The sequence below is a fragment of the Drosophila miranda genome, assembly GCF_003369915.1.
Source record: "Drosophila miranda strain MSH22 chromosome Y unlocalized genomic scaffold, D.miranda_PacBio2.1 Contig_Y1_pilon, whole genome shotgun sequence".
Taxonomy (NCBI): domain Eukaryota; kingdom Metazoa; phylum Arthropoda; class Insecta; order Diptera; family Drosophilidae; genus Drosophila; species Drosophila miranda.
The window spans coordinates 11,233,211-11,253,438 of NW_022881603.1; the positions used below are offsets into that span (position 1 = coordinate 11,233,211).

At 47.0% G+C, this 20,228-nt stretch overlaps 2 pseudogenes; one reads left to right on the forward strand and one right to left on the reverse strand.

Annotated features, from left to right (window-relative positions):
• Positions 1-59: 59 nt before the first annotated feature.
• Positions 60-3,572, forward strand: LOC117191954 (annotated as a pseudogene).
• Positions 3,163-19,105, reverse strand: LOC117191972 (annotated as a pseudogene).
• Positions 19,106-20,228: the final 1,123 nt, after the last annotated feature.

A 20,228-nucleotide genomic window follows, 5' to 3' on the forward strand; every position in this document is an offset into this window, starting at 1 on the left:
TGTGGCCGTATACCGCAAAGTTCGAAATACCGAAGCAGAGCTACCAGACAGAGCTAAGAGTTAACGGAACTTTTTTTTACTGAATGCTTATCGCGCAGTCCCTGTTTTTACTTGTGTATTCTTGTTTTTAGTGGCATCAACACGCATGCACGCAAGCGGAATGAATCTGCAACTTGTAAGTGAGCATGCAGCACAACTAGTGGAAGTTCGCTAATAATGAATTTCAAATTATAGTTAGATCGGCAGCTGTCGCATATAGGCACCGAGGTGGATTTTTGGTTAAAACAAACGGTACAGCTAGCGAAATCGGAACCATTAAACGGAACGAATGCCGGAGAAACTATGCCGGGAATCGGGATACAGAACGGGTAGGTGAGGAGTACCAGGGAGTGCATTTTACTGTTTTCCATTAAATTTTTGCAGGTCATCGGGCTTTACGCGCGACCTGCCGTACTACGAGCCCAATGCGATAATGCTGCAGGCCCAGACAAACAATTTTATGGACGACGATTTGACCGAAAATGACGCCATCTTTGCGCATTATTTGAGCACCGAGAAGTTGGAGTTTTACAATGCGTCCTCGGTGATGCTGACTCTGCTTACTATCGAGGATGTGACTACAATGAAGCTGTACTCGCAGCTCATCGAGCCGGATGTGGCGGTTCATAAAGTACATATAAATGCATTTCGTGTCGCTCTCTCTGCTAGAGATTCTGTTAATGCCGAGCAAGTGGTGTCCCCGGGAATCGATGAGGTTGTCTTGATACCCAAGTGCAGTTTAATGGCCTCGCCGCTGCCAAAGGAGCTCATATCGGCCCTGTTTCCACATCCGCATGAGCAATTGCCTTTTAAAGATCCGATGCGCCGCCATGTGGCCAGTGTGGAACAGTGTTCACTTCAAGTTCAGTAGGGGAAAACTTCCAGACGACAATGTGTTGCAGTCGCAACGCTTTCATGTAATTCTCCGCTCCACGCGTATTCCGTTTCGCTTTATGTACCGCGCTGTCAATATGCTCCCGGAGATGCCAGGTCTCCGTCGTTACCTCTTTCCCTTTCCGAATTGGCTAACCACAATGATAGAAACCTCGAAGATTTCATTGCATGACTGCAATCTTCCATCTTGGATGCAAATCCAACCGCCGCCCCCGCAAGCTCCTCCAGCACATATTTCGCTGCTGAACGAGACCATAGGCGACAATGAAGATCAGTTGGAGGTGGTGCAGACGATTGTGGCTGGACCCAATCCCAAAGCTCCATTTATAGTGTTCGGACCACCAGGTAAGCATCAGGTATGCTAGCCACAGTCGTACACAATTCACACCTTCTATCCATTCAGGCTCTGGCAAGACCACTACCATTGTGGAGGCCATTCTACAGGTGCGCCTTCGACGACCGCAAAGCCGCATCCTTGTAACAGCCGGTTCGAACTCGGCCTGCGACACGATTGCCATGAAACTGTGCGAGTATATCGAAGGAAACTTTCGGCTCATGTTTTTAAGGGAAAAGCCGCTGATCCGAATCTATTCACGCAGCATATTCATGAAGGTACTGAAATTGGTGCCGCCCTTGCTGCTAAAGAACTCCAATTGCTCGGACCATTTGTTCAAGCATCTACGAGTGCGTAATGTGATTACGTATACCATCATCGTGGCCACATTGGTTACTGTCGGCCGCCTGGCTAACGATGGCTTTGGTGACTTTTTCACCCACATATTCATCGACGAGGCTGGAGCTTCCACCGAGCCGGAGACTATTATGGGCATTGTGGGTGTTAAAAAGAACAAAGATTGTCATGTAATTCTGTCCGGAGATCACAAGCAGCTGGGAGCAGTGATCAAAAGCAGCCGGGCTGCGTCCCTTGGCTTGAATCAATCTCTCATGGAGCGTCTACTGGCATCGAATTGCTACAAGGTAGACGAGAACGGCAACTACGATCGCACCCTTCAGGTGCGTCTGCGTCGTAACTATCGGTCACATCCCGAGATCGTGCGTCTTTTTAACGAGCTCTACTACGGCGGAGAGCTAATCGCAAAGGCTCCGGACGAACAGGTCAACCTTGCCGCTGAATGGGATGTGCTGCCCAATGGCCAGTTCCCCATCATCTTCCAGGCCACACATGGAGTCACCAAAAAGGAGGAGCACACCATCAGCTCCTTCAATTCGCTGGAGGCAGAGGTTCTGTGCTGGTACGTCAAGCGCTTGATAAAAAATGGCCTCGGCCCAAATATAGAGGTAAAGCAGGAAGACATCGGTGTGGTGGCTCCATACACGTCTCACGGCAACCTAATCATTCGGAAGCTTAAGCGGCAGGGCCTCGGCAATGTGGAAGTTGGCAGCGTGGAGACCTATCAGGGCAGAGAGAAGCTCATCATCAATGCCACTCTGGTGCGTTCGTTCAGTTATATGGGGTTCATGCGTAACCCGCGTCGCATCAATGTGCTCATTTCGCGGCCCAAGGCGCTGCTCATACTGATTGGTAATCCCGTCACTCTGCGCCATCATCCCGACTTCAAGTTCATCATTGATGAGTGCATCCAACATCAAACGTATCTCTTCAAAAAGAGAGATTCATTCCACTTCGTGGTAAAACATGTGGCTATAAGCGATTTGGAAGATGGCAAAAATGTGAACACTGCAAATCCGAAAAAAGCCTTAGTTAAAGCCAAGCAAGTGATCCCAGAAATGGGTAAGTGCTTAAACTACAGTCTTGGATTTATTTTGCTATACCACCTATTTTACAGATAAAATCTCCACCGCCATCTGTGCCATGATGAATGCTTTAAATATATCATAGAGATACGCTCTTCCCTAATCTAAATCGAACAAAATCTAGAGATATAAGCTAGGACTAACGGCTGCCGTACCCTGATAATTATATGTGCAAGACCCAGAGACTGCCTAGAACATTCCTAAAGTACGCATCTGTTTGTAACCATTTACTTTAATTTTTTTTTTAATTTTATTTGTATTATTTGTCTATCTGTAACAGTGGGCTGCTCTTGCTCTTGCGGTCTTTAAGAGCTGTAATAAGCGCTCCATTTATTTCACTGTAAACGAAAGGAAAAGAATAGGTATTATTTGAGAAATTCCTCGGACCGGATGAGTAGTTCCCATGAATGGATGTCGTTTGGTACGCTCAACCGGATTGATAGTCAGATGCAATTGTGTAAGCATTATCATTTAGAGTATATATATTTAAGCAGTGTCTCTATATAATTAGTAATCAGATTATAAAGAATACAATACAATTGAGTTGCCGCGTTAGTTTTCGAAAAATGTTTAAAAATAGTTACGATCTTGCTTGCGGAGGAGCCTGTCATTCATTTAATTTTTTTGTCCATCGCCTATCGTATAAATTCGTACAGTCTTTGTTAATCAACAATTTTACTTTTTCAAAGTGATTAATGGTTTACATTTGTTTTGAGTCAGAGAAATGTGCACTTAACGAGAAATGCAAAGTTAATTAGAGAAACCTCAATTTAATGAACTTCTTCTGCAATGACTGTCTCCGTTCGTTCGATATAAAAATTTGTGTTCGCATTTTTGGTTTATAATAAAATATATATATTAAATATTATTATTGTTCTGTGTGTAGGACATATCAAACGCTCTCCTTAGCTGCCTCGATTGCGTGTGAGTAACTACATTTGGTATACACTTATAAAAGACCCCGACCCCAGGAGGCGACGCTCTTCGTCACCAGCATCCATCATCAGGGTGAGTGTGTTGCGATGTGATTTTGTGAGTGGGGGATGGGGTACAACACTATCTACGTGGGGTTAAGACCCGAGATTAGAGTATAATTCGCCGCACGCCGCACTCCATGCAGAACTTGGCGTGCTCGATGATGAACCTGCCGCCACACTCGTGGCAGAACTTGGACATCTTCATACTCGAACTTAGGCTGGACGCGGAGTTACAGCTCAGCAGGGAATGCTGCGATGTGGTTGGAGTCAGCGACGCCTGCCCATTGTTGTTGTTGTTATATACTGGCTAGGATTGCACCTGCTGTTGCTGCTGCTGGTAGTTGTAGTTGCTGTCTGGTCTATTGTGCTTCTGTTGTTCCGGCTGCTGCGTGGACATTGTCAGAGAGTGCTCCGATCCGCTGGAGGATCCTGCTCCGTCGGTATTGCCATTGCCAATGCTATTGATAGCGCCGCCGCCGCCGCCATAAAGCCTCTGACGTGCCTTGAGAGTGCCATAGGCAGTGTGCGCCTGGGTCGAGACATCAGTCATGGCGCTCGGCAGCTTGGCACTGGCCGTGTGCGGACGCAGCAGATTCTGGTTGCGTGGTGTACCCGGTTGTAGGTCGCCGGACCGCTGTCGCGACAGGCTGTAGGGGGAGTTGGTGCTGCAATAGAAATGCAAGACAAATTATTCAATGAAAGTCATCATGGCAGATTACTCACCTGCCATAGGCAGAGTCGGAGCTTAGCTTGGAGCTAGCGCCGCGACGAGACGAGTGGGACGAGGACATGGGATAACCATCGAGACTGCTTAACTCGTCGGAATCCGCTGATGCTGAGGGTGTCAAGGGGGAGCTGGCCTTCAACTGATGCTGCTCCTGCTGCTGAAGCTGTTGCACTGGCTCCGGATCCAATTCCCTTGCTGTACCCTGCTCTTCGGGTCTTCTGATGAACAGGGTACGGATTGAGGCGCCGGCATCCTCGCCCAGTTGCCGAAACTCGCTCTGAATTTTCTGGATCAGATTTTTAGCGTTATTGACCTGGACGGAGTCGCTCGATAATAGGGCCAGTCTGTTGGCATTGCCAGCCAACTGGCTGGCCCGATCCTCAGGCCCGCCCTGGGCGTCGACATAGGCGTCCTCTGTATCGCTGATCTTTCTGAACCGAGCGTGCTCCGGCTCGTTGCCATTCTCGATGTGCAGCACGTCGATGGGCGTCTGTGAATTGCCCACCATGTGGCGCAGGGAGTCGGGTGAAATTGGGGAACGGCCGTGGGCATTTGTCTCCGTCTCGATGCTGATGAAGATCTCCCGCTTCTGCTGATCCTCGACTGGCCTCTTCCCCACCATCTGCACTGGCATCTGCAGCATCTTTTCGTCGTGGCTGCTAGCACTGGATACATTCGATTGCTGGCGCTGCATCTGCATCTGCAATTTCTCGCCTCCCTTGCTATTCGAACTATTCGAGTTGGATCTGTGGGTGTGAGGGTCTTTAGTGGGCTGTGACTTGGGCTGAAGGATGCTACTGGTGGTGGCCGGTCTCAGTGTGGCTGTAGTGGTCTGTTGTGGGGTCGAAGTCGCTTTATGGAACGAGCGTTGCCTGCTCGTCGTGCGATTCAGCAGGAATTCGCGACAATCTTTGAACAGCGGGAGCTGCTCGTCGTCATTCTCGTTCTCGAATGAGGAGAGAAACTCCCCAAAGTCAAAGTCGTCGAAGGTGGGCATGTTGCCCATCGGCATGACCAGGGGCAGTGGATTGGCCAGCAGTTGCTTCTGCTGCTGCTGCCAGCACTGCTCGTCGTACTCCATTGAGGACCGATTGGCCTCATCGTCGGCGGAGCACCCCGACGAGGCATCGGCATCCTCCGGCGAGGCATCGTACAGAAACTGATTGCGTCCCAAGCGCATCTTTCGCTTCAGCAGATTCCTGGCCTCTCCGGACTGACGTCGCTCGTAGGTGATGGTCGACTGAGAGCTGTTCCGACTTCGGCTCTGCGACAGCTGCTGTGGCGTGGAACTGGCATCCGAGGCTACGCCGCTGGACACGTGCAGATTATCGCATGCGTTGATCAGCTTTGGGTCGATGAACTGTCCGCCGCCCGCTGCGGCCGGACGGCCAAAGCCGAAGATGCTCTCCAGCTTGATGGGTGTTAGGGTGTTCGCCCCACCGCTGACGGGCTGATGGACTGATGGCGTCGCCGTCGCTGGTCTGCTGATGTGCTCCAGCCGCAAGGGGGTGGCAATGGGCTGGTAGTTGTTGGGCACCCTCTTCTCGTTATTTTCCTTGGCCGACACGGCAACTGGGGGTGGGGCTGTGGCTGGTGCTGATTCTGGTGTCACCGTGGTCAGGGCCAGGGGCGGCAGCTGGCCGGGATTGCTGGACGTGGTCAGGTTCTTGGCCGAGTTCTGCTTGCTCAGGTTGTTGCTCTTATCCTTGAGCTCCTTGCTTGTCAGCTGACTGGCGGCTGCCACCTCCGCTGCCTTGGCATTCAGCTCTTTCAGCTCGTGTTCGTATTTAAGGAACACCGCCAGGGAGTCGGTCTTGGCCACGTTACGCCCGGGCAGTGCCTGAGCTGTGGTCTCGCTGGCAGCGCCAACGCCCACCGGTAGCTTCAGCATCTGTTTGCGTACTCGTACTCGTCCACGTTGGACGTACTCGTATCCCGGCGGACCACGCGTGGACTGTGGAAGTCGTTGACGCAGGAGGCGCGCACCGGCATCTCGTCGTACTCTTCCGGCTTGAGGAAGTTCGTGGAGATGGGACCCTCGTCGGAGAGGCCCCGCTGTATGGTGGGGCGATAGTTGGTCGCAAACAACGGACGACTAGGCAGCAGCGGTGTGCGCTGCTGGGTTTCGGTGTGGTCGGCGGTGCCTTGCTGCTCGGCATGGTCAACGAGGTGGTCATGGAAAGACTTGGTGTGGCTGTTGGGGGAACCGAAACCTCCTCCTGCTCCGGCGGCGTGCCGGGGGAGCAAAGCTCCTCCAGCTGACGTTTGGACGAGAGGAAGGGATCGTACTTGTCGCCGCGGACGCTGACTCCACTGAGGCCGCTATGCAGGAGATTGGAAAGGATTCAGTAAAGTGAGAGAAAGAGCGCAAAATGGTAGAAAGTTTCTGTGGGAAAGCTATAATGGTAACCCGCCCGTCAGTGCATAGCCTGGCTGTCGTCTGGGTGAAATGGCATGAGGAGGAAGAGGAGGAGGGTGAATCAGATTAGCAGGCTACAAGCCTCTTGAAGGTGCCTCCGCGGCGGGAATTGGGAAGCGAGTGGCTGTCGTCCTTGGCAGGCGGCTCCTTGATGTACATTTTTCCATCCTCGTCCTGCTCGAGCATCACCAGGCAGCGACTGATCCTGCTGCCGCTCTGTTTGGCCACAAGAGGCAGCTTCGTGACAGGCCGCTGATCGCTCTCAGCTTCTACGTCGCTGTGCTCGACCTGCGGGAACTCTCCGCTATTCGGACTGGACGTGCGTTCGAGGATCTTCGCGGACCTCCTCATCATATTTTCCTTGCTACATTCCAGCTCACACGATTCGTTGTCCATTTCAATGACATCGCGCTCGAACTGCAGCCAATCGCTGGCGAGGTGCAGTCTGGGCAGCTTGGTATGGCTCATGGTGTGGCCGAGGGCCTCCAGGCTTTGCTGCAGCTGGGGCATGGGCAGGGCCCGCATGGGTAACGAACTGTTCATCTCCATGGTGGCCTGGCCAGTCCGCTTCTTGGGCCGGCACACAGTTCGCGTGGTGGTCGTTTCCATTTTGATTTGGATCTCGGCTCGCGGCGAATCGTCCTCGTAATCGGAATAGGCAACACGCGGTCTCCGCGACAGAGGCACAAGGCTCCAATCCATATCATCTTCGGTCGATATCTGCATGGAGTTCGCTTTCTTAGTTGGCGATGATTGCTCCAAGTTGCGCAACTCCAAGCTGGGATGCCCCCGTGTGCGGATGCGGCGACGCGCGATGTGGAGGAACGCACCTTCACTTTAACCACCTCCTGCGGTGTTTCATCCATTTTAGTTGCTTTTACGATGGTCGTAGGGCCTGACGTGGGCAGCGTGTGGGTGTATGGGAGGTTGCTTCAATTAGCTTATAGTTCGATAAAAAATCCTGGTATGAATGGGTTCTATTTTCTCAAAGTTTCTATCTAAAATCTAAATGCCATGATCCTATAGGAACCTCTACAAGACTACTATATATATTATTTTTATTTGTTCTATTTCTATCTCGAGACTCTCGCGTTACCCTTCACTTCTCCCTCTAAGAACCCATCCATTGTATACCATAGCTGCACCTAGACAGCCACTTATAGAGCTTAATGCATCGGTGATCTTTTTGGAATGCTTTTGAGGCGGCGGCGCGCATTAATTACGAACCATGAACAAGTTCCGGCTTCTTACATCCGACAAGTACTCGTAAGCCAAGTTAATTGGGAAACTGCACGCTACAGTCAGTGGAACCCCGTGGCATCCCATATATACAAGGTATATCCCTACATCTGACTATAGAACCCAAACCCATACCTTTTCGCTTGATCAACCGATTGAGATCCTCGAATTTGAGTGCCGGCAACATTTCCTTCTCGGCAGCATCGACCCTTTCCCGATTGGTCATCCGTTTGCGGAGCCTGGCGGCTGGCTTCAGCGGTGCCGCCTCCACACAGTCCAGCTGGAGGGTTTCGCCACTGGATTGGCTTCGCAAGCGATCCATGGTTTCGGTGATGCGGTCACAAGTCTCGATAGGCTTGCGTTTGGCGCGTAGGACGCGCTCCTTTGGCGGAGCTGGTGCTGCTGGTGGATCGTCGTCTTGGGTCACGCACAAGGTGACTGTGTTTTGAGTGACTTTTGTCCTGGCTCCCTCGGCCTTGCTGCGGACTGCGGGCGTCCCGTTCTTTGGTTGGGGGCGTGCCAGCTTATTTGCTTTAGGAGGGCTGAGTGGGAGGAGCATGAGTGGAGTTCGCTGATGGATATATATGCTCTAACTACGATGAGGCGCAAGGCGCAATACGAAGTATCTGTCTACCACAAGGATACGTTTACAATTATGGATACTGGTGGGGATGCGGGGGATTAGTCAACGACAACCAAAGCAACGACAGAGGAGCGATTGGGTTAGGTGTATCTAAGTATCTCTAGCCTCTATATCTATAACTATATCTATCCCTTGGTACTCACTTATCACTGTGCACGGACGAGGTCATGGAGGGGAGCGACATCAGGCTCTGCTTGGGGGCCGTCATGTCGCCGGCGTCCAGCAGATCCTCGTGGTTGCCGGAGTACTTGTTCCGGTTGATCGTGCGCTTCGTCCTATAATTATTCATTGCGAGTGGAAATTGAAACGGCAAACAGAAAAAATAATTGGAATAATAAATTGGTACTGTCTGGGTTTGTGGCAAGTGTGTGACTAGTGTCAAACAAGAATACATATGTCGAAGGACATGTCATCGAAAACCAGGCTTACTTGAGATTGGGCGGCCTGTATTGCTTCCTGGCGTCCAGCCGTTCCTTTGCTTTCGACGTCTCCTGGGTGTTGGTCAGCTTCGGAGGCCACACCCTTGATGCGCTTGGCCAGCGAGCGATCGCGGGCTGGTACATGGTTTGGGTCGCCTGCGGGCGATGTTGCAGCACCTCCTGTTCCTGTTGCTGTGCTTCCTGCTCTACGCACGGAAGCTCGGGCCGTAGAGCGAACCAGCTCGGTTTGGGAGTTGCGACGAATGGGCAGAGGAGAGCCCACACTCTGAATATGCAACAGCATCCAGAAGAGAAAAAGAGAAAGAGAGAGAGAGAAGGAGTTGAGCGATGGCTCGATTGATTGGCAGATGTACTCACGTCTGTTGGTATTGTGGATCCCGTGCCTACGGGATCCCGACTCCCAGCGGTGGGGGTGTGAACTCCAGACACCTTCTCAGCATTGGGCAGGCCAAAGTTTTTGGGAAGGACATACGTGGAAAGTGCTGTGCCCTCGCGGCGCTGGCGCGAGGAATCAAAGGTATTGCGCTTCTTTGAGATCTTCTCGCAGACGACGACATGCTTGCGCAGGGCATTCAAGTTGAAGGTGCGGCTGCAGCACGGACAGGGCGTCAGATCGCTGGGGTTGATGGCCACTATCTCGGGCACGGGCAGCGGCAGTCCTCGGGTGAGCGGCGGCGAAGAGGGCTCCTCTTCCTGCCCGCATTCGGGCGCTTCCAACTCGGCCTCCGTGTTGAATGTGGCTGCGTGGTGCGGTTATATGGAAGTAGATAATGTAAGAAATCAATTCTGTTTCTGCGAGCACTTTGACAATGTTTTGTATATGCTGTATATTCACAAAATATGTGTATATATGTAAGATATGAATATTAGTTTATAAGATTTGAATATTAGTTTAAGATTTACTCATCGATAGTATTATAAGAAATAACAATGTACTCGATATATCGATACTTGTCCTCGACAAGTATCGATATGCCAACACACATTCATTCGAATACGACGATCAAGAAAGAAGAACATATAATAAAACCTATTAAAAGTTTACATATCAGGTGTGGGGTTTGCCCAAAAAAAAAAAAAAAAAAAAAAAAACTCTGCGATGAACAATGCAGACATAAGAGCGAAAACCAAAAGTGAACTTAGCGACATCTTGCGTAGGCAAAACGTATATTTTGATCAAGATGCCAACATACACCAATTACGTACAGCAGTGAAAAAAATCATGGAAGACACGCATGAGCTAGGAAATACGGCGCCAAGCGTAGACGAGACTATGCAGGCAGACATTTTTGCAGTCCCGGTTGAGCGCGAGATAGATAGAGACAACCGTAGTGCACAACACGCAGTAAAAGCGGCGCCAGAAGAATATGGTGAAAATGTGCAGAAGGCTCGAGAAGCATTCATGCCGCGACAAGACAACGCTTGTTCGAAATTGACCATGCGATCAGATGATTACGAAGAAGAATCGCGCCGTTTGCAGCAGTTGGAACAATTGTACGTTTCTCGCAAGCGCTTAGCTGATCTCAAATTAAGCATATTGAAAACGGAGAAAGAGGATATGGAGTTGGAAACGCCGAGAGATTGCATCGACTTGACACACATTGAGGCTTTGATGCGTCGATTTTCTGGAGATGACGACCAGGCTGTAACCAGTTGGATAAGTAACTTTGAGGACATTATGAATTTCCATGGTGTATCCGAGTCCAAATGCTGGATATTAGCGAAGCGGCTGCTAGGCGGATCGGCGAAGGCGTACATCGACCATGTGGCGCCTTTGACTTGGCAATTGATGCGAGCAGAATTGCTCAACGTCTTTGAGCAGAAAGTGACAGCGTGGGACATTGGGAAGCGACTGGAGGCACGGAAAATTGCAAATAATGAAAGCGCATTGCAAGCAGACATGGCCACGAGCGATGTGGTCAAATTCATCGTAGAGGGACTGCAGGACAAGACAAGCATGGCAGCATCCATGCTATATTGCAGCACACTCAACGAGTTGCGTGACAAGATGGGCACCTATGATAAGGTCAGAAGAGCTCCTGGCGTCGTAGCAATTCGTAGCGAAGGTATGACAAAGGGAAAACTAAATGTGAGTATGGCAGTTGGGCAGCGGCAAGGTGGTGGCGCAATGCGTTGCTACAACTGTCGGCAATTTGGGCACGTTGTGAAGGAATGCAGTCAGCCAAAGAGACCGGATGGGGCATGTTTTAACTGTTGGAGTACCAGCCACCTATACTCGCAGTGCCCGAAACGAAAGATGACCACTAGGGGGGTAGCTGCAGTTCAAGATGAGGAGCGACCAGGAGAAAAAAACAACGACGATTTAGCGGCTGTCCAGTTAATCACTTTATGACTTCCGTTTGGTGAACAAAGAGGCGTCAGTATTTTTAGTGTATTTGATACAGGTAGCCCTGTAAGTTTTATTCATAAGTCTTTGATACCGAAGTCGGCTATAGTTGAAGCCTATAATGAAGTTAGGAAATACTATGGACTAGGAGGACAACCAATTCCCATATGGGGAAAATTTAAGTGCCATATTGAATTTTGCACAAAGAAATATATCGTTTTATTAAACATCGTAGATGATAACATGCTGCCTTTGCCGTATTGTTGGGACGCGATGCCCTTAAAGTTATTGAAGTAAAATTAGTTCATAAGAAAAATATCAATGCGAAGCAACACGCACCATTAAGTTCGTTAAAGCAAAAAGCTATTAGTTTAACCTGCGCGTCTTTATTCACCGAAGGTAAAAATAATATTAACATAAGACTATATGATAAGTTAGATGGTAATCAATCAGAAAGAAGCGAGCTAATCAAACGTTCTAATCCATTTAAAAATCAGACACAAGAAAACTCAAGGAATGACAAAATGGCCATCGAGAATATGAATCAAGGCGACGAATTCAGTAACTTTTGTGCGTCGGTAGAGATTGATGAAGAGGAACATATTAACGTAGGTTTCGAATTTGGCCCCACTCTTGCAGAAAAGTGTAGGGAAGTTATTAAGACATACTATTTACACAAAGAATTTGACTTTAAAGCACCACCAAAGTATCAGATGCAGATTCGTGTAACAGAAACAACACCATTTCATTGTACTCCGCGTCGTTTATCCTACCATGAGAGAGAGAAAGTAGCTGAAATAGTAGATGATCTGTTAGAAAAGAAAGTAATCCGTCATAGTGAGTCTCCTTATGCTTCCCCGTTGGTCCTAGTAAAAAAAAAATCAGGAGAACTTCGAATGTGTGTCGATTACCGTGGTCTGAACAAACGAATTGTTAAAGATAATTTCCCATTGCCCCTTATTGAGGACTGTCTTGAGTTTTTAGAAAACAAGTGCTGTTTTTCCATTATAGATTTGAAAAGTGGGTATCATCAAATAGGCGTAGAAGAAAAATCAGTTCCGTATTCATCGTTTGTGACACCGCAAGGACAGTATGAGTACTTGAGAATGCCCTTTGGGTTAAAAAATGGATCCGCTATTTTTCATAGATTTATTTCGGAGCTCTTGAGAGACTTTATTAGGAACAAAAGCATTGTAGTGTACATGGATGATATATTAGTAGCGACTAAAACAGTTGAAGAACACATGGATATATTAAAAAGACTATGCATTCGGTTTAGCGAGCAAAATTTAGAGATAAATCTAAAAAAGTGTAGGTTTGTCAATCGAAACATCGATTTCCTGGGGTATAAAGTTAATCAAAACGGAATAGTTCCTAGTGATTCCCATATTGAGGCATTGAAAAAATACCCAGTCCCTCAAAATGTAAAAGCACTGCACTCATACTTGGGATTCTTTTCGTATTTTGTCATTTGCGACGACAGCTAAGCCCTTGGTGCAGTTGTTAACAGAAGGTGGTCCGTTTCCCATGAATGGAGAACAGGTGAAGACGTTTAAAACTCTTAAGAATGCGTTGGCAAATCCTCCGGTATTAGCCATTTTTAGCCCAAATAGAGAAACGGAATTACATACAGACGCAGGTTCATACGGTTATGGCGCAATACTGATGCAAAGACAAGATGATGGGAAGATGCACCCTGTGTCCTATTATTCCGGCAAAACAACAGAAAGAGAATCACGTTATCATAGTTTCGAACTAGAGACATTGGCTATAAGGTGGAAGTCTGATGATAGAGAGAACCTTGGTAGTGATTTTAGAGATAACATAGAGAATAGTGAATATAGGGAAGAGGATGGATGGAAGATTGAAATTAGAGATTTAAGCCAATGTAGAGGAAGCGTTAACGATGTGGTGGGGGGAGTAAAGTACATTAGTAGTAGGAATTCAGATAAAGAGAAAAAACGTGTTGAGGATACAGTAGAGAGGGACAAGTTAGAGTTTCAGGAGGAAAGATTACTAAAATCATTGATAGTTGGGGTAGTAGGTGCAACGCCAGAAGATGTTGATTTGATATTGCAAACAGAACAGATGCGAGACAAGGAAGTAGTTAGGATTCGAAAAATGCTAGAGGATGGAATTGAAGTAGATTTTGAAATGATAGATGGTATTGTTTACAAGAGGAGTTGTGAAAACAAACTATGTTTCTATGTACCAATGTGTATGGAAGAGCAGTTGATAAGGCGGTCACACGAAAAACTAGGACATCTGGCCGCAGAGAAGTGCGTGAGTGACCTTTTGAGGACCTACTGGTTTCCGTCAATGAGAAGTAAAGTGGCAAGTGTATGAGGCTTGTAGCTGAGGGCGTAAACTAAATTGACCGCCAACGGCGTTGTATGGGCAGCCAAAGTCTCGCTGCTACAGGGGGTTTTGGAGTCAGGGGCTCTTAAACGGTGCTCTGAAAGGTTGGCTCCCTCTGGGGGTGAGTTAACGCTGATGGCAGGTGAAGAGAAAGAGGAGAAAGCGATGACATTCGAACGTCATCCAGTGGATCCGACCGGTCTCATAGTGGATGGGAGCGTGTCCATCTTCCTTTTGGAATTTGGATGTCGAGCGACCAACATCGCCCCGAACAGGCTCAGCAAAAATCATTAATGAAAAAGTTCCAAAGTCAAGAAAAGAATATTGTCAAAGCGCGAGTGGTATCCAGCAGCAGCAAAGCAAAAGTCGCGGGACTACGATAACTGAAGCTAGGTCGGCCACTGGGGCCAAGATTGACGGGTAAGAGGAACAAAAAGAGGGTTACCACAGATCTTTCGGGGCCGAATACGTTAGACGGTTCTTTCTCCCTGCACTAGAGTTGGCGCCTAGCAATTTGGGCTGGCGAAGCAGCGGCGCTCCAAGCAGCTGATCCCTCGCAGCACAGAGCGAGGGAGCAGAGACGCAGAAAAAATTCAGAGAGGCTCGACCTTCGCGGGCAGCCGGATCGACGTCGGTGAGGCGGCGGCCACAAAGCGGGACGGTCGATAATCCGCGATAGCGGAAAGTTCAGCACCGGCGAAATACGAACGGAGAAAAAGGAAATAGCGCAAATCCTACCTAAACGTGCCGTATGGCAAATACAGTTAATAAGGCCCAATTAAGATCCGCAGCACATAGGGAAGGAAAGAGTTAGTGTGTTGTTGGAGTTCAATACTCAGAGCTGCAAGGGTAATGCCCCAAAAAAATAAAGAGGGCGAGCGGAGCCAAAGGTGATGCGCGCATAGGCAGAGAGTGAAAGCGGGGGAGAGAGAGAACACGCAAGCAGCAAAGGCAGAGCCCAATAGGAGAGCGAGCGAGCTATAAAAACGCTCGCCAGCAACGGAGCCGAAGGGGGCTGGCGATAAGGCGAGAGAAGTAACATAAGTTAACATAAGAGTAAGCAGAATAGTACCGAGCAGCAGAACAGCTATTTAAGTTTAGATACATATACATAAAAAAGAAATGCAGAAATGAAGAACAGCAGTGAGGGAGCATAGAGTAGGAAAAGAAGGGCAAGAGGAAGAGTGAATATGAAACTAAAACAAATCCATAAATAGATAACCTTCCATGCACAGATCAAAACAAAAAAAAATAACAAGAACCAATATGTTTATAACCGAAATGCAATAATAATACACCCGAACCCAAAATATCATATTAACCACAGTTTTGCAGCAACCATCAGAAAGCGCTTTCGACGGTGGATCCGCAGTAAAAGTGAGTTTATTTACTAGGTATTTGATTACAATCATTTGGGCATGGAAGAAATTGTCTATGGGTGTTCCGACCAAATTGCCTCACCGTTTCGTAGCCCGTAAGAGTCAACATTTATATTCTATCTTTAAATTTTAATCTTTACCATTGCACATTTATTCAAATACTAGTTTATAAGTTTACCTGATCCTAGTTCAAGGGAACCAGGCTCAGGTAGCCTATGGGAGGGAACATATACCCCGTATTTTTATGTATAATTTAGTTCCAATAAATATCATTATAATGTTTAACTAAACCCTTCTTATGATCTCCCCTTCCAAGCCCCTGTAGCGCGTGTCGGCACACCAAGGGGTCATGGCCGACAGATAGATGTATGGAATGGCATGACCAAGGTAGGGTGGGCAAGGGGTCCTCGAAACAGCTGAGGATCGTCCGTCTGTCTTTTAGGTAATCGTCCGTGTTATGTGGTAATTTGTAGTGAACTCTGCCCGGTGAGGTGTATGGCTTGTTTTTTTCTTGCACGTTAAATTTAAAATAAAGAAAGTAAAGGGCCTCGGACTATGACAATAAAACAACTCCACCCCTTGCTGACGAGCCAGCAGCCGGAAACAATACGTGCCGGTCATAGCCGAGTAATACCATCTCGCCCAAGTACTCGTTACCCATTACACAAGGTTCATCAGAAACTGTCTACCGTGTATACTACACTCGATGCCTAAAACAATCCATAACAGAACGCTCCATAGTATCCCAAAGTCGTGTGTTCCTTTTCATACCCTACATGTTGATCATTTGGGTCCGTTGCCGAGTATTAGATCTAAGCAAAAACACCTCCTTGTGGTAATAGATGCATTCACTAAGTTTGTCAAATTGTTCCCGGTTAATAGTACCAGCACGCGGGAAGCGAAGGATGCCTTAAGTAAATATTTTGATTTCTATAGTCGCCCTACTAGGATAATATCAGATCGTGGGCCCTGTTTCACCTCGTTAGAGTTCTCTAGTTTTCTGCAGGAGAGAGGGATAGAGCACATTAAGGTAGCTACAGGTGCACCGCAGGCGAATGGCCAAGTGGAGCAGGTGAATCGTGTTCTTACTCCTATGTTAGGAAAACTGTCAGAGCCCCTTGAGCAAGCCGATTGGTATAGGTTGATGAGCAAGGTAGAGCACGCCATTAATAACTCCGTTAACAGCAGTACGAAAAAGACACCTAGCACATTGTTATTTGGAATACCCCAGAAAGGCCCCGTTGTAGATGAATTAACCGAATACCTAGAGGAGAAGTTAGCGTCAGAACTTAGAGAGTTTCACCTCTCACTCTAGCAAGTGAGAACATACGGTTGTCGCAGAAAAGAAATGAGAAGATGTATGCCCATAAACATAGAGCCCCATTAAAGTATGAACCTGGTGACTATGTAGCAGTCCGGCATGTGGACACAACACCGGGGATCAATAAGAAGTTCGCACCAAAGTATCGAGGACCGTACAGGATCAATAGAGTATTGGATAATGATCGTTATGAGGTTGTCGACATTGAGGACTGTCAGTTGACGCAAATGCCATTCCGAAGTATACTAGAACCAGCAAGGCTTAAACCCTGGGTAGAGTGTAAGGATAAAACCATGGTCTCATGTTGTTAATCGATGAAATAGTATGTTAAGTAAGACAATACCGAATAAGAAATGTTTAACCAACTTTATGCCTTAGTGTGTAGATCGTGGGCGATCTGTATTCAGGTTGCCCGAATGTAAGATATGAATATTAGTTTATAAGATTTGAATATTAGTTTAAGATTTACTCATCGATAGTATTATAAGAAATAACAATGTACTCGATATATCGATACTTGTCCTCGACAAGTATCGATATGCCAACACACATTCATTCGAATACGACGATCAAGAAAGAAGAACATATAATAAAACCGTGCTATTAAAAGTTTACATATATGTAAATATATGTATGTATATTTTCGCGGTTGCAAGCCAATATTTCGATTTCGATTTTCAAATCATGGAGCTATCAGTGATCGATAACTAAGCAGTGTTTACACCATTATTTAGTTTTAATTGTGAAAAAATCTTTCTCGGTTGTGTGTGGGCATTAAAAACTAATAATTAACATCACATTATGGGGTAAGCAAAAAAGACCATCAATGATGGCAGCTACTGCCAGACAGCGGCAATCCAATTACAATGCGAGGCCAGCGGAGCACCCACGACTGGCTGCCAGCAAAGATTACATCAATCAACGGCACGCATGAGACAAGGGGAGCAGAAATTTCCGCAACATCTTGGGAGTCCTCCCTCCTCCCCCTTCGCGGGGACAGATTCTCTCGTTTCAATTGAAATCAATGCAAAGTTTTATGTTACGCATTCTTTTCCCAAACCAGCAAAGAGCCGTTGCACACGACTGCTCTGGCCCGTGTCGGTGCTAATGACGCCCGCAGAATGCAACAGAATCAAATCCACTGCTGCATTATATGAATCCACTCTTCCCACTTGAGATCTATAATAATAACAGCATCCATGACTGCATGGAGAGAATAGAGAATGGATGGCAATGATTCGGCCAAGTGATTTCAGATGGTCAAGAGTTTACTAGATCAAAAGTTTAAAGCCCTACAACTGAGTGATGAATGCAATTTTCAATAGACTATATATGTGTCTGTTCCTTCTTTCATAATCACACGATTCCCTATCCACATCCATTCCATCTAATAGTCCGCGTCTAGTCGGTTCCAAGCATTTTCCATAGTCTTTCATGGGTCTTTTCGTTGCAGCTGTTGTCGGTCCGCTGTTGGGCAAGATCTATAAGCCACTTAAGACATCAGGCCCATAAATGTGTTGTTTTCTGATGTGCAATAAGGTAAAGCATAATACAAACGGTTTTCTCATTCCAGTTCTTGGCCACACTTTGAACTTCCAACTGTTTGACACTTGGCGATGCTTCCCATGAACCAAAACATTGGGAACCTAATGAAAGGGCCCCTTCCTCTCTTAGTTCTCAGTAAATCATTCAGATTTTCAATTTCGCTTTCATTACGAGTATTTGGTCAAACGGGAGGTGACATCATTCGGAATTGATAAGAATACGAGTACTAGAAGGAGTCAACATTTTCCCCCCCACTTAGCTTGGTCACTTGGTCAATTTTGTAGAAACTAAAACGGTTCATTTAGCATTTGTGTATTAGTTGATAATTTGCATTGATAATTACTTGGCTTAATTGCTGGGGCTGTTGCTGTTTCTGATGGTTTGGCATGCAAATGATTGTTAGTTGGTTGGTTAGTAGACAACACGTCGATCTTATTGACAACAATCAGAATGCGTTGCAGTTGATTGTTATTGTTAGTTGCTGCCGCCGTTGTTGTTGCAGGTTCAGTGGGCGTTGCTGCGCCCACATGGGTCCTGGAGGTGTGTCCGACTCACTTGACTTGGCATTGGGCAGATTTTTCTTGCCTTTATTGCTGCTGCTGCTGCTGCCGTTGCTGTTGCGTTTGAGGGAAAACGTATTGCGGACGCGCGAAAATGTGGACAGCTGTTGCTGCTGATGCTGCTGTTGCTGTTGCGGCAGTGATTGTTGCGCCTCAATAAGCTGCAACGAGTTGTAAGAACTCTTCAGCGGCTGCTGTTCAAATACGTTAATGCTGCCATTTCCACAGCCATTTCCATTTTCGTTTTCGTTTTCCCTTTGATTGCAGAAATTCAGTTGAGCTTTTTCGCTGACCAGCAAATCGTTGAGTTGCTGGTACTCCTCGTAGATGCCCCTACTGTGCCGCTTATTGATTTTGGCCAGTGGCTGAGGCTTCTGCGACTTTGATTTAAAGATCTTGTTCCACATTTTCTTGCTCATCTTGCTCAAAATTATTATTCCCGATACTTCGTTATTTTTAAACACATTTCACATTTTCCGCGCTCCGCACCGTTTCGCTCTTTCCAATTGGACTTTTTCTTGCGCCGGCGTCTGGTTCAATTTTGAGCGGCAGCAACATCGCCGCCAGCCCGCCAGCAACATTAAGCTCTCGCAAGCAACAAGCTGCCCGCACAGTGGGCCTTTGGACCTTTTGGCGTTAAAAATCATACTGTGGACCATACTTATGGCGGGGCTATTTTGGATGTTTTTCCTTCGTAGTTGCGACACATAAATACGTACATATGTCGCTCTAAAACACAAATCGTAGATTGGTGAACTTTAAGTGTCCATATTACCTAAATTGAATTTTTAAAATCTCTGAAAGACTTATCATATGCGTGAATCTGAATATTATTCGTATTATCCAAGCCGCTCATTGGATTTTTGATTTTGGCCACCTGATATCCACTGTGCGACGTGCCGGCAACATGTTGCCGTGCACATTTTGCATTGAATTAAAAATAGTTGCACTCCAGTTTTGGCTTCAGCTGCGGTGTGGGTGGGTGGGTGTGGGTGTAGCGGCTACCAGCAACAAAGGCCACCATTCTTTTCCAACTTATTCCCTCCATTTCCACTCTGGGTTGTCTGTTTCCCCTTCTCTTGATATTCGCTTGGTGAGGGTATTGTGGTTTTGAGCAGATATTTGCCACAAAGAGATGAAATCATAAATTATGGTATATCTTGATCAATATAGCACATCATGTCAATACAGTTATGCCTATCTGTCTGTTGAAGGTTTAAAGGCACTACATATATCTTATAGCTGACATTGCGAGTTTATATATGTAAGAGTATCAACAGCTTCGGAATTCGTCTTTGGACTTCCTTTCTTGTTTGTCTTGTCTTTACGGCTGATTTATTTAAAGCCGTCGCCAACACTGCCGCCCGTTCCGCCGCCAAATGTTGCTGAACCCTTGGCTGCTTAGACCGTAATTCATTCCACTCTGAAATCGGGCAGAATGACTGCCAATTCCCCCCATTTGAATATATTCGAATTTCTAAATTGAAGTAGTCTTTGGCGCGACTTCCTTTCGGGCCATCAGTCAATCAGCCTAAAGACTAGACATCAAAGTGGATCGTTTCCT